Raw genomic sequence first — 10182 nt, 5'->3', positions numbered from 1 at the left:
AAGTTAGAATTGAATTGCTTTGTACCGAAGTTACCGTTAGTTGGGAATTGTTGTGGTCGCTTCTCTTGTCCTTGAATTTTGTCTTCAACATCATGGGCCAAAGAAATCGCATCCTCAAGAGTCGTTGGCTTGAACATGTTCACCTCTGCATAAAAGGGACCAAGCAAACCAGACATAAACTCGCACTTATGGATCGCTTCACATACATCTTTGAGCATTTGAAGTTGCAATAAGGTGTTCCAGAAACGCACGATATATTGTGAAATAAGCTCATGATCTCTTTGTTGCAGAAGATCCCACTGTTTGCTTGCTTTTCGTGGAATTGAGGTGGAAGAAAATTCTGCAAAAAATTCTTTTGAAAAGCCTCCCAAGTAGTAGGACAATCAATACTTTTGTGGAAAATAGTCCACCTTAGCGATGCTCTATCCACTAAATGGTTAGTGACACACTTGAGTTTATCTTTTTTGGCATACTGTTGTTCATGGAAATAATCATCAAATTGACAAATAAAAGTGAGAATAGTCTTTCCATCACGTAACCCATTAAAAATACAAAAATTGAAATTACTTTTACTTATCTTAGCTTCTTTCCTGATAGATTGTGCTTCGAGTGTCACATCCGATCATACGCCATATAATATCTTTGGGTTGAAGTCCATCTTGTTTGAAAGTAGATCGTTGAAGAGTGGCCAATTGAGGTTGCAAAGTTTGATGTGCTCTTCGTTCCTCTTAAAGCTGCATCATAATTAGATCCAGTTTTTGCTCCACCATTGGTTCCCTTAAATCACATTCGGCCATAAAATCTTCAATATTTTGATTGGCCATCTTGCAAAATTTCAAACAACCTCATACACTTGAAATCTTGTTAGCAAGATGAGCGTAGCTTAAAGTTGGGTTTACAAGGCTTGCTTCTTTTTTTTAAAATGGCTTTTCACAATCTTTCTTCTTTTTGTGGTACAAAAATTGATGAAATCCTTCTTCCAAGCAAAAAATATACTGCGTATATCAGTTTGCTTGCTAGAAACTGTCTCTGTCAGAGCGCAGATATGAACAAGGGTTTGTTGAAGTTATAAAGCCGATTCGGGGTTGGTTTAGTGTGAACTACTACTATGGAAAAGATTTAGAGAGTAATTAAAAAAAAAACATTAGAAAAGTTTAGAATCTTTAAGCTTTAAAAAATCTTAATAACTTAAATCAGTCATTTCAGGATGGCAGCATGTCTTGGTCGTAGTCGACGTTGTTGAGTTCGTGTTGCCACCGCAGCTGAAGTTTAGGAGATTAAGCTTTTTTTATAAAGCTTATCAAGATTTATAATCTTCATTTCACTAATGAAAATTTTTGCTTTCTCAAAAAAAAAAAAAATTGATGAAGGAACTTCCCAGATGGTCCTTCGTCGACAAAGAGTGGTCCTTCGCGATCCAACAGCACAACAGGGGGTTCTTCACCGCCAAGAACACGCTGGTATTGACGGTTTGACTGTAGAGCCTATTCGTTCCAAGAGCTTCGCCTTCGCATTGTCGTGTTGCTGCGCATCTGAGCCGTGAACACCTCCATTTTTGTTGTGTATTTGTGTTAATTTCTGCGTGTGATTCATTGTTTGTGTGGTGCATTTTAATAATCCGCAGCCAATGTATATATTCCCTGCACACTGATTATGTTCTGGAGTTACTATCTGAAGTTGAGAAGACTGACCTCAAACCACTCCAACCATGTTTTGACGGTGCCATGAATATGTATTTGCAATTGAAGTGCTATAAAGAAGTGGAGTCATGGCTTCGACAAATTCTTCCCTCATAGCGGTCATTGGAGACGAGGACACCGTGACTGGCTTCATTCTAACAGGAGTTGGCCACGTTGACATTAGGAGGAAGACCAACTATCTGATTGTGGATAACAAGACTACGATAAAAACAATCGAAGACACCTTTAAGGAGTTCACAGCCAGGGAAGATATTGCAATTGTTCTCATAAATTAACATATTGCAAATATGATACGGTTCCTGGTCGACAGTTACAACAGGCCAGTGCCTGCCATTCTGGAGATACCTTCCAAAGAGCATCCATATGACCCTGCTCAAGACTCAATTTTGGCACGTGTGAAGCACATGTTCTCTAAGTGATCCAAAAGGCAAGAAGTTCTAAAGAAAAAAAAGCTAGCCTATTCTGGGAGGGGGATATTTTTGAAAAGGGCAAAAATGGCGAGCTGCGCCTGAATTGGAAAGGGGAGGAGCTGAAATCGTCAAGGGGGAGCTTAAGGGGCAGGGAATTGGGAGGCACAAGGTGTGTCGACAGGGAGTATGATCCAGCAGCTCGTCTCTGGCTCAACCGGGGGCGGTGGCCAAACTCTATCCCACTGTCCTTTTCAACATCTGTGACTCGTACATCAGGCGCAATGACCAGACCGATCGTGTCATTGGCACTCAGCTAGGCTCGATATCTTCTGATGGCATCGTTGTTATCCACAATTCATATGCAGTGCCTCACAATGAATCGTCTGAACAGCATCAGAGCTTATGTATCCACCACTTTGACACTTGGCGAACGACAGCTTGCAGCTCAATTCCATGAGATTCAGCTTGATCTTCGTATGATGGAAGCAGCTCCATGACAGGTGGATGTGTAAATCAAGCTCCGTCCAATTAATCCCACAGACCTTGTAGCCATCCGCTCTGGTCGTTTGACTCGATTTACAAAAGATCCGCCAACACCTGGTTCAGAAGGCTTTGGTATTGTCCATTCGGTTAAAAAGGGTGTTGTGAATGTCAGACCTGGACAACGTGTGGTGCCATTCATTTGGGAGGAACTGTCACATGGAGGAGTGGAAACATGGCAAGAATTTGTATCAGTCAGAGAGGAAATGCTCAGTGTAGTACCTGAAACCATACCAGATGAAGTAGCTGCTCAGTTTGCGATTAACCCTTAGACCGTATATGGAATGCTAAAGGATCTTGCTGTTCCAAAAGGCGAATACATCCTACAAACTGCTGCTGACTCAGTCTAAGACATACAAGTCGCAAGAGAGGACATTCAATCGAGGAAACAAGGATGCTACTGACAAGGCTATATTAGTGGGTATGTTGCTCTGGGCTTTGGATAATTCTCCACCTGCCCACATACTTCTCATATCAGGAGATGGCGACTTTGCAAATGATTTGCATCGGCTCAGGTTGAAAAAGTACAGTATATTACTTGCTTGTCCAGCACAGTTTGTTAAGCCTGCTCTTCTTGGCGCAGCTCTCAAGCTTTGGAATTGGAAAGATCTGGAAAAAGGACATTTGGCAGAGCCTGAACTGACTCCACATAATGAAGTAGCACAAGAGGGGTCTCAAATGCATGATGCTGTCTTGACAGGGTTGACCTCTGGCTCATTTTGATAAGTTTCCATATAAGTCAAGCTCACATATAAAGTCAGATATATACAAACAAAGTCCTATTTCTAATGGCTTTGCATCACCACAAAAAGCACTCTCAGAAGGGAAGAGATGATCTGTAAATGGCAAATTATCTCAGGAAGTCGAGGAGATAGTTTTTTTTTCAAAGTTTTGGACACGTTCAACCAGGGTGTTCCCACACAAGAAAGATGTTTGTTGAAGGCGGATCTTGCTAAGGAGGGTGTAATGGTATGCCACTATGATTTTTAAAAAAAGAGCTTAAGGGGTTTATTCGTATATCAGTGGAAAAGCCAGAACATACAGACAGATTAATGAGAGCTCTTAGAAAGGTACTGCAATGAATGTGCCTCCAGACTGCTTTCAAGGTTTACTGGAACTACAACTGTGAAGTTTGTAATACAGCAAGTCCTCAAGGTTATGTTAATGAATCAAAATCGGAGTCATGATCAGCTGAAGGATAACTGTTGATATTCCTGACAATTGCTGGGAAACTAAAGTTTGATAGCTGTTCTAGCAAACTAGGATGGAAACATTTGTTCTCTGATGCATTTTTATTCCTGTTACAACATTTTATCAACAGATGGTTCTCTGCACTAAAGGACATGCTTGAGTGGATTATTATTTAATGCCCATTGTTCTGCTCAATTTAGCTGTCATCATACACCTGAATGTAAACACTTTTTGAGATACTTCAGATTTTTCTGTACATGAGTTTCCTGTAACTCACCTGACAAGGAATATAGTGAACTTTGACATCAAAAATTTGAGTTCTTCTTGTTAGTCTCTTCCATTGCTGTGCCTTGAACCCCGTGTTCTGCAGCTCTCGCACGATCTCTTTGATAGCGTGAGATGGTAAGTGATTGGAAGCCCTTGATCTTAGCTTCGCTTTAATACCACTCATGTGCAAATCGGATGCGGGATGCATACGTACCGAGCGTCGGAAGATCCCTAAGAATAAAGAACTCTACTTTAAGCTCAAAAAAACAAAAAGATAGACTTGCACAACATGAGGCAAAAAGACCAATTGGGTACAATCTCCCCCCATTCCTTGTGTGAGTGCTTCACAAGGCATGCATTTATAAATTTATTCATCTCAAAGCTCAAAAATAGTCCAATTTTACATTTACAATAAGCATGCTTTAGCCTTTGTGTTTTCTTTTGTCCAAATAAAGAATAAAGCGGTTTGACGGCCCTAGAGTCAAGCTATGTCCAAATACAATGTCCAATAATGAAATATTTAAATCGCGCACCCATGTGCACAAAATAATAAATATTCGTCAAGCGCTTTAATAAATAAGCGCATCTAAATAAATATTAGCGCCATGCCTTTAATAATAAATCGTGTGCCCATCAAAAATGATAATTCCTTCTAGATAATTTGAATACACGCTATCGCCTAGTGCTTCCCAATGTCACCACCGCCTGCTCTACACATCAACTGAAACATTCACAATGGTTAGAAAATAATAAAATTAAACCGATAAAAGTGAATACCTAGCAGTCTTCAACTACAAAAAATATATATAAGTTGGAACTTCGTCCTAACCTTAATTTAATACAAGTGCACTCTAAACTCATAAACATCCATTAATTTAAATATGTATTTTGCGGAGTCACCCACGTGCACATTAAATTAACATGACACCCGAAAAGGACGGCCGTCCCTATCAGCTTCTCGCACAAGGAATCCACCTTGTGTACAAGCCTCGAAAATAAATATAGTTTTACAGAATCCACCACAAAACCTCACGGAATCCACTGTGAAATAAAAACTCACGGAATCCACTGTGGTCTCACAGAATCCACCATGGAATATGCCTCCTGGCATCAAGGCTCTAAGAAAAAAACACTCTTCCTTTCAAAAATTTTATTGTCCTACCTCATGTTTAAGAAATATTTGCTAACAAGATGAGAGTTTTTTAAAGAGTACAAACTCGTCAATGGTTGCAAATTCAAGTGTGGGCGGTGTTGATGCAACTGATGCAAGGACGACCCCTTTGAAAATTTCTTCACTTGTTGATAGCCCTATCTCTATGGGAAAAAGAAGAGGTGAGCTTGAAGCAAGTGTTAAGATCATGAAGAAGGGATTCCAAGACAAGCAAGAATCTCATTGACACTATGGAGAAATTGTAGAAGGAAAGATCTAAAGCCCCCCCCCCCCCCCACACACACACACACACACACACACTCTCTCTCTCTCTCTCTCTCTCTCTCTCTCTTATATGTACGAAACTACTATAACCATGAACATTTTCCTTCCTCTCTAATTACGTTCTGAGTGGGCTTAAAACCAAAGCAAACATCTCTTTTACGTTTTCAAAATGGGCTTCACACTTTAAGCCCAAGCAAACATCTCTTTTAAGTTTTCAAAATGGGCTTCACACCTATAAGGCATTATTAAACATTTCTAAACATTGTCAATTTTTTCTTATTACACATTAGGTAATTTTCTCTATGTGTATATGTATGTGTACATTTCTCTCTCTCTATAATGTCTATCGAATAGATATTGTCAACAACCCTACACTAATGTCAAGACAGTGGGAAGCATAGTAGTGCCCTCTTAAAAATGTTTACACATATGTTTAAAGATATATTTGTGAGCACCCCTACACTAATACAAGTATAAACATTCAACACACTATTAGTGTAGGGAAGCATCCACTAGTTTTGTTTAACTATTTATGTTTTCTTGTAATGCTAATAGTGTGTTAAATGTGTTCAGACATCTTGTTTATATATGTATGTTTTCATGTAACACTAACAGTGTGGTTAATATCTCTACAATGTTGTGTATCAGTTGTGGTGATAATCTTTGTCAATTATTTATTTACCTTTTTTGGCTATTAATTATGTTGTGGAGATTTTATGACACCCAAAAATGCTTACTAATAGTACTCATTTGCATCCTTTCATTTTCAAATACAATGCTTCCATCTTGAATGAGTAATTCTCTTCTTTTGCTACATTGTGAATCTGCCCAATTCCTTTCTTTCTTTAGATTCTTATGGACAAGTATTTGCCCAAGATCCTCGTGATCTACATCACCATACTGCAATTTATGAGATCATACCTCATGAGCTTGCATTTCACATTGGGTCTCCAACTTCATATGTTGAGGATAGCTTTCATTTGGTGGACTTCAAGCAATACATTATGTTCTTCAACTCCATGACACATTTTTGTCGTCTTGTACCTTTCTCATGTAGACTAGGTTGAAATCCACTTTAAATTCTAGTATATAAACCTCGCTCCATACATTGGTGGCCTAATTACCATATTTTGTGCATAAAGGATCACATGCGACTCCCATCTTTCTTCCACATTCCAAGGATTCCCAAATTGCATGGGTGTGACTGGTTGCACCCATATAAAAATGGAACACCTTGCAAATGAATTGCCTACCAGCTACTAGTATGATAGAAAAGGGAACTCCATGACATTACAAGATATTGTGGATGCAAGCTTGCAATTGGTAGCTGTGTACGCAGGTTTTCCTAGTCCAAAAAATGACCAAAAGAACTTGCAAAATAGTTTCTCCTTTTGATTGGCACAAGGAATAGATGACTAGACATGCCATCTTTCATTGGTTTATGTTACAACATTTGGGAGTACATATTAGAGGCAAAGGCTTCTACCACGTGTCATGATTGCTCATTCCTGTCTAGGAATCTTGCTCCCCATTATAGTCTTGCTACAATTTTCAACTCTCATCATCTAGAATAATAATTGAGTGTGGCTTTGGGCATTTAAAAAAACCTTGTGGAAAATTCTAAATGGAATCATTAAAACCCCCAATGTTTGCAAGCTTCCTAAGATCATAACTATGTGTTGTAGTAGAACATGGCCATTGATCATGGGATGAATGTTGACAACAAGGTGGACTAGGACCTTGCATTGTACAATGAGGGAATTCCTCAAAGGGTAGATCCTTTACATGCTATTAATGTTGAGACAATGACCATGTATCTTGATAAGATTCATGGCACATTGTAATTTGCTCTTCATGTTCTCTGAATTGCATCACTTGTCTTTCATTGTTGTCTCCAATATGGCATTTAACTTTGAAGGTTTATTCTAAAAATGCTATTGAAAAGGGCAAGGTTCATTGATAATTTTCTCCCAGGTCTTGGAAAACATTTGCTAGCATTCTTGAAATGGCTTACTAGGTTAAAAGATTGGTGTGACAATTGGCTAGAGAACTTGTTGCCCACATTTCTAAGGGTAACAACATTACTTGCATAAGTTCTATTCTCTTATGTTGAATCGCACAAATGGGAGATAAATATATAAGAAAGAAGCTGGGTACAACTATGTGAGCTTTTAGAAAGTGAATTATAAAGATTATTTAGCCACTATTTGAGCAGGTAGAGGGACACTTAGAAAAAAATCATTGCAAATTGCATCACTTAAAGATCTACATTTCATGTGGAAGTAAGAGAGTTACAAATTGTATCACATAAATGTGTACATAAAGCATATAAATTTGCACATGAAATCCTTGACAATCACATCAAGGTAAGTACACATGGAATAATCACTAAACTTAAGGCGCACAAATGCTAATGGTTCTTTGATTGATTACAATATGCCAATGCTTCCTTGAAAGATTTTAGATGTTGAAAGCCTAACTAATAGAATTGCTACATCTTCGTAAAGAACTAAAGGATAAAATCATTCTACTAATAGAGAAAATGAATGGAAATTGAAAGCAATATCGTCTCCATGTAAGCCTTGCACCTACAACAAAGGTGGGGCTTTTCAAGAGAGGTGTCCAAAAATAGAATCATACATTCCCCTTGTAAATTCTTGAAGAGCCTAAACTTGATTTTCAATAAATTGCGCATGTCTTAGTTGTAGAGGAAGCATTTAATCAGCTTGCCTTTGTTGTGCTTTAGCTCTTTCCTTCTACAATTTCTCCATAGTGTTAATGAGATTCTTGCTTGTCTTGGAATCCCTTCTTCATGCTCTTAACACTTGCTTCAAGCTCACCTCTTCTTTTTCCCATAGAGATAGGGCTATCAACAAGTGAAGCAATTTTCAAAGGGGTCGTCCTTGCATCAGTTACATCAACACCGCCCACACTTGAACTTGCAACCATTGATGAGTTTGTACTCTTTAAAAAACTCTCATCTTGTTAGCAAATCTTTCTTAAACATGGGGTAGGACAATAAAATTTTTGAAAGGAAGAGTGCTTTTTTCTTAGAGCCTTGATGCCAATAGGCATATTCCGCGGTGGATTCCGTGAGACCACAATGGATTTCGTGAGTTTTTATTCCACAGTGGATTCCATGAGGTTTTGTGGTGGATTCTGTAAAACTATATTTATTTTCCGGGGCTCGTACACAAGGTGGATTCCTTGTGCGAGAAGTTGACAAGGACGCCTGTCCTTTTCGAGTGTCATGTTAATTTAATGTGCACGTGGGTGACTCCGCAAAATACATATTTAAATTAATGGATGTTTATGAGTCTAGAGTGCACTCATATTAAATTAAGGTTAGGACAAAGTTCCAGCTTATTTATTTATTTTATAGCTGAAAACTGCTAAGTATTCACTTTTATCGGTTTAATTTTCTTATTTTCTAACGATTGTGAATGCTTTAGTTGATGTGTAGAGCACGCGGTGGTGACATTGGGAAGCACTGGGTGATAGCGTGTATTCAAATTATCTAGAAGGAATGATCATTTTTGATGGGTGCACGATTTATTATTGAAGGCATGGCACTAATATTTATTTAGATGCGCTTATTTATTAAAGCACTTGACGAATATTTATTATTTTGTGCGCATGGACGCACGATTTAAATATTTCATTATTGGACATTGTATTTGGGCAGAGCCTGTCTCTAGGGCCGCCAAACCGCTTTATTCTTTATTTGGACAAAAGCAAACACAAAGGATAAAGCATGCTTATTGTAAAATTAGGCTATTTTTTAGCTTTGAGATGAATAAGTTTATAAATACATGCCTTGTGAAGCGCTCACACAAGGCATGGGGGGAGATTGTACCCAATTGGTCTTTTTGCCTTATGTCGTGCAAGTCTATCTTTTTGTTTTCTTGAGCTTCAAGTAGAGTTCTTTATTCTTATGGACCTTCCGACGCTCGCTACGTATGCATCCCACATCCAATTTGCGCATCAGTGGTATTAGAGCGAGGCTAAGATCAAGGACCTCCAATCACTTACCATCCTATGCAAAGGCGAAGCTCTTGGAATGAATAGACCTTACAGTCGAACCGTCAATACCAGCGTGTTCCTGGTGGTGAAGAACCCCCTGTTGTATTGTTGGATCGCGAAGGACCCCTCTCTATTGACGAAGAACCACCTGGGAAGTTCCTTTATCAAAACTTTTTTTTTTTTGAGAAAGCAAAAACTTTCATTAGTGAAATGAAGATTATAAATCTTGATAAGCTTTATAAAAAAAGCTTAATCTCCTAAACTTCAACGACTGCGGCGGCAACACAAACTCGACAACGTCGACTACGACCAGGACATGCTGCCATCCTGAAATGACTGATTTAAGATATTAAGATTTTTCAAAGCTTAAAGATTCTAAGATTTTCTAAAGATTTTTTTTAAAAAAATCACTCTCTAAATCTTTTCCATAGTAGCAGTTCACACTAAACCAACCTCGAATCGGCTTTGTAACTTCAACAAACCCCTGTTCATATATGCACTCTGACAAAGATAGTTTCCAGCAAGCAAACTGATATACACAGTATATTTTTTGCTTGGAAGAAGGATTTCATCAATTTTCGTACACAAAAAGAAGAAAGATTGCAAAAATCCATTT

At 38.4% G+C, this 10182-nt stretch overlaps 2 pseudogenes; both read left to right on the top strand.

Moving 5' to 3' along the window:
- The first annotated feature begins 1753 nt into the window (after window positions 1–1753).
- On the top strand, window positions 1754–2119 carry LOC148010962 (V-type proton ATPase subunit F-like; annotated as a pseudogene).
- A 181-nt stretch (window positions 2120–2300) lies between these two features.
- LOC148010961 (eukaryotic translation initiation factor 3 subunit F pseudogene) lies at window positions 2301–4115 on the top strand (annotated as a pseudogene).
- Window positions 4116–10182: the final 6067 nt, after the last annotated feature.

The sequence above is a fragment of the Lygodium microphyllum genome, chromosome 29 (assembly GCF_053477565.2).
Source record: "Lygodium microphyllum isolate KBCC chromosome 29, Lygodium_microphyllum_v1.1.10, whole genome shotgun sequence".
In the NCBI taxonomy this organism is placed as follows: domain Eukaryota; kingdom Viridiplantae; phylum Streptophyta; class Polypodiopsida; order Schizaeales; family Lygodiaceae; genus Lygodium; species Lygodium microphyllum.
Note: the sequence above shows the minus strand (reverse complement) of the source record. Positions and strands in the feature narration are given on the sequence as shown.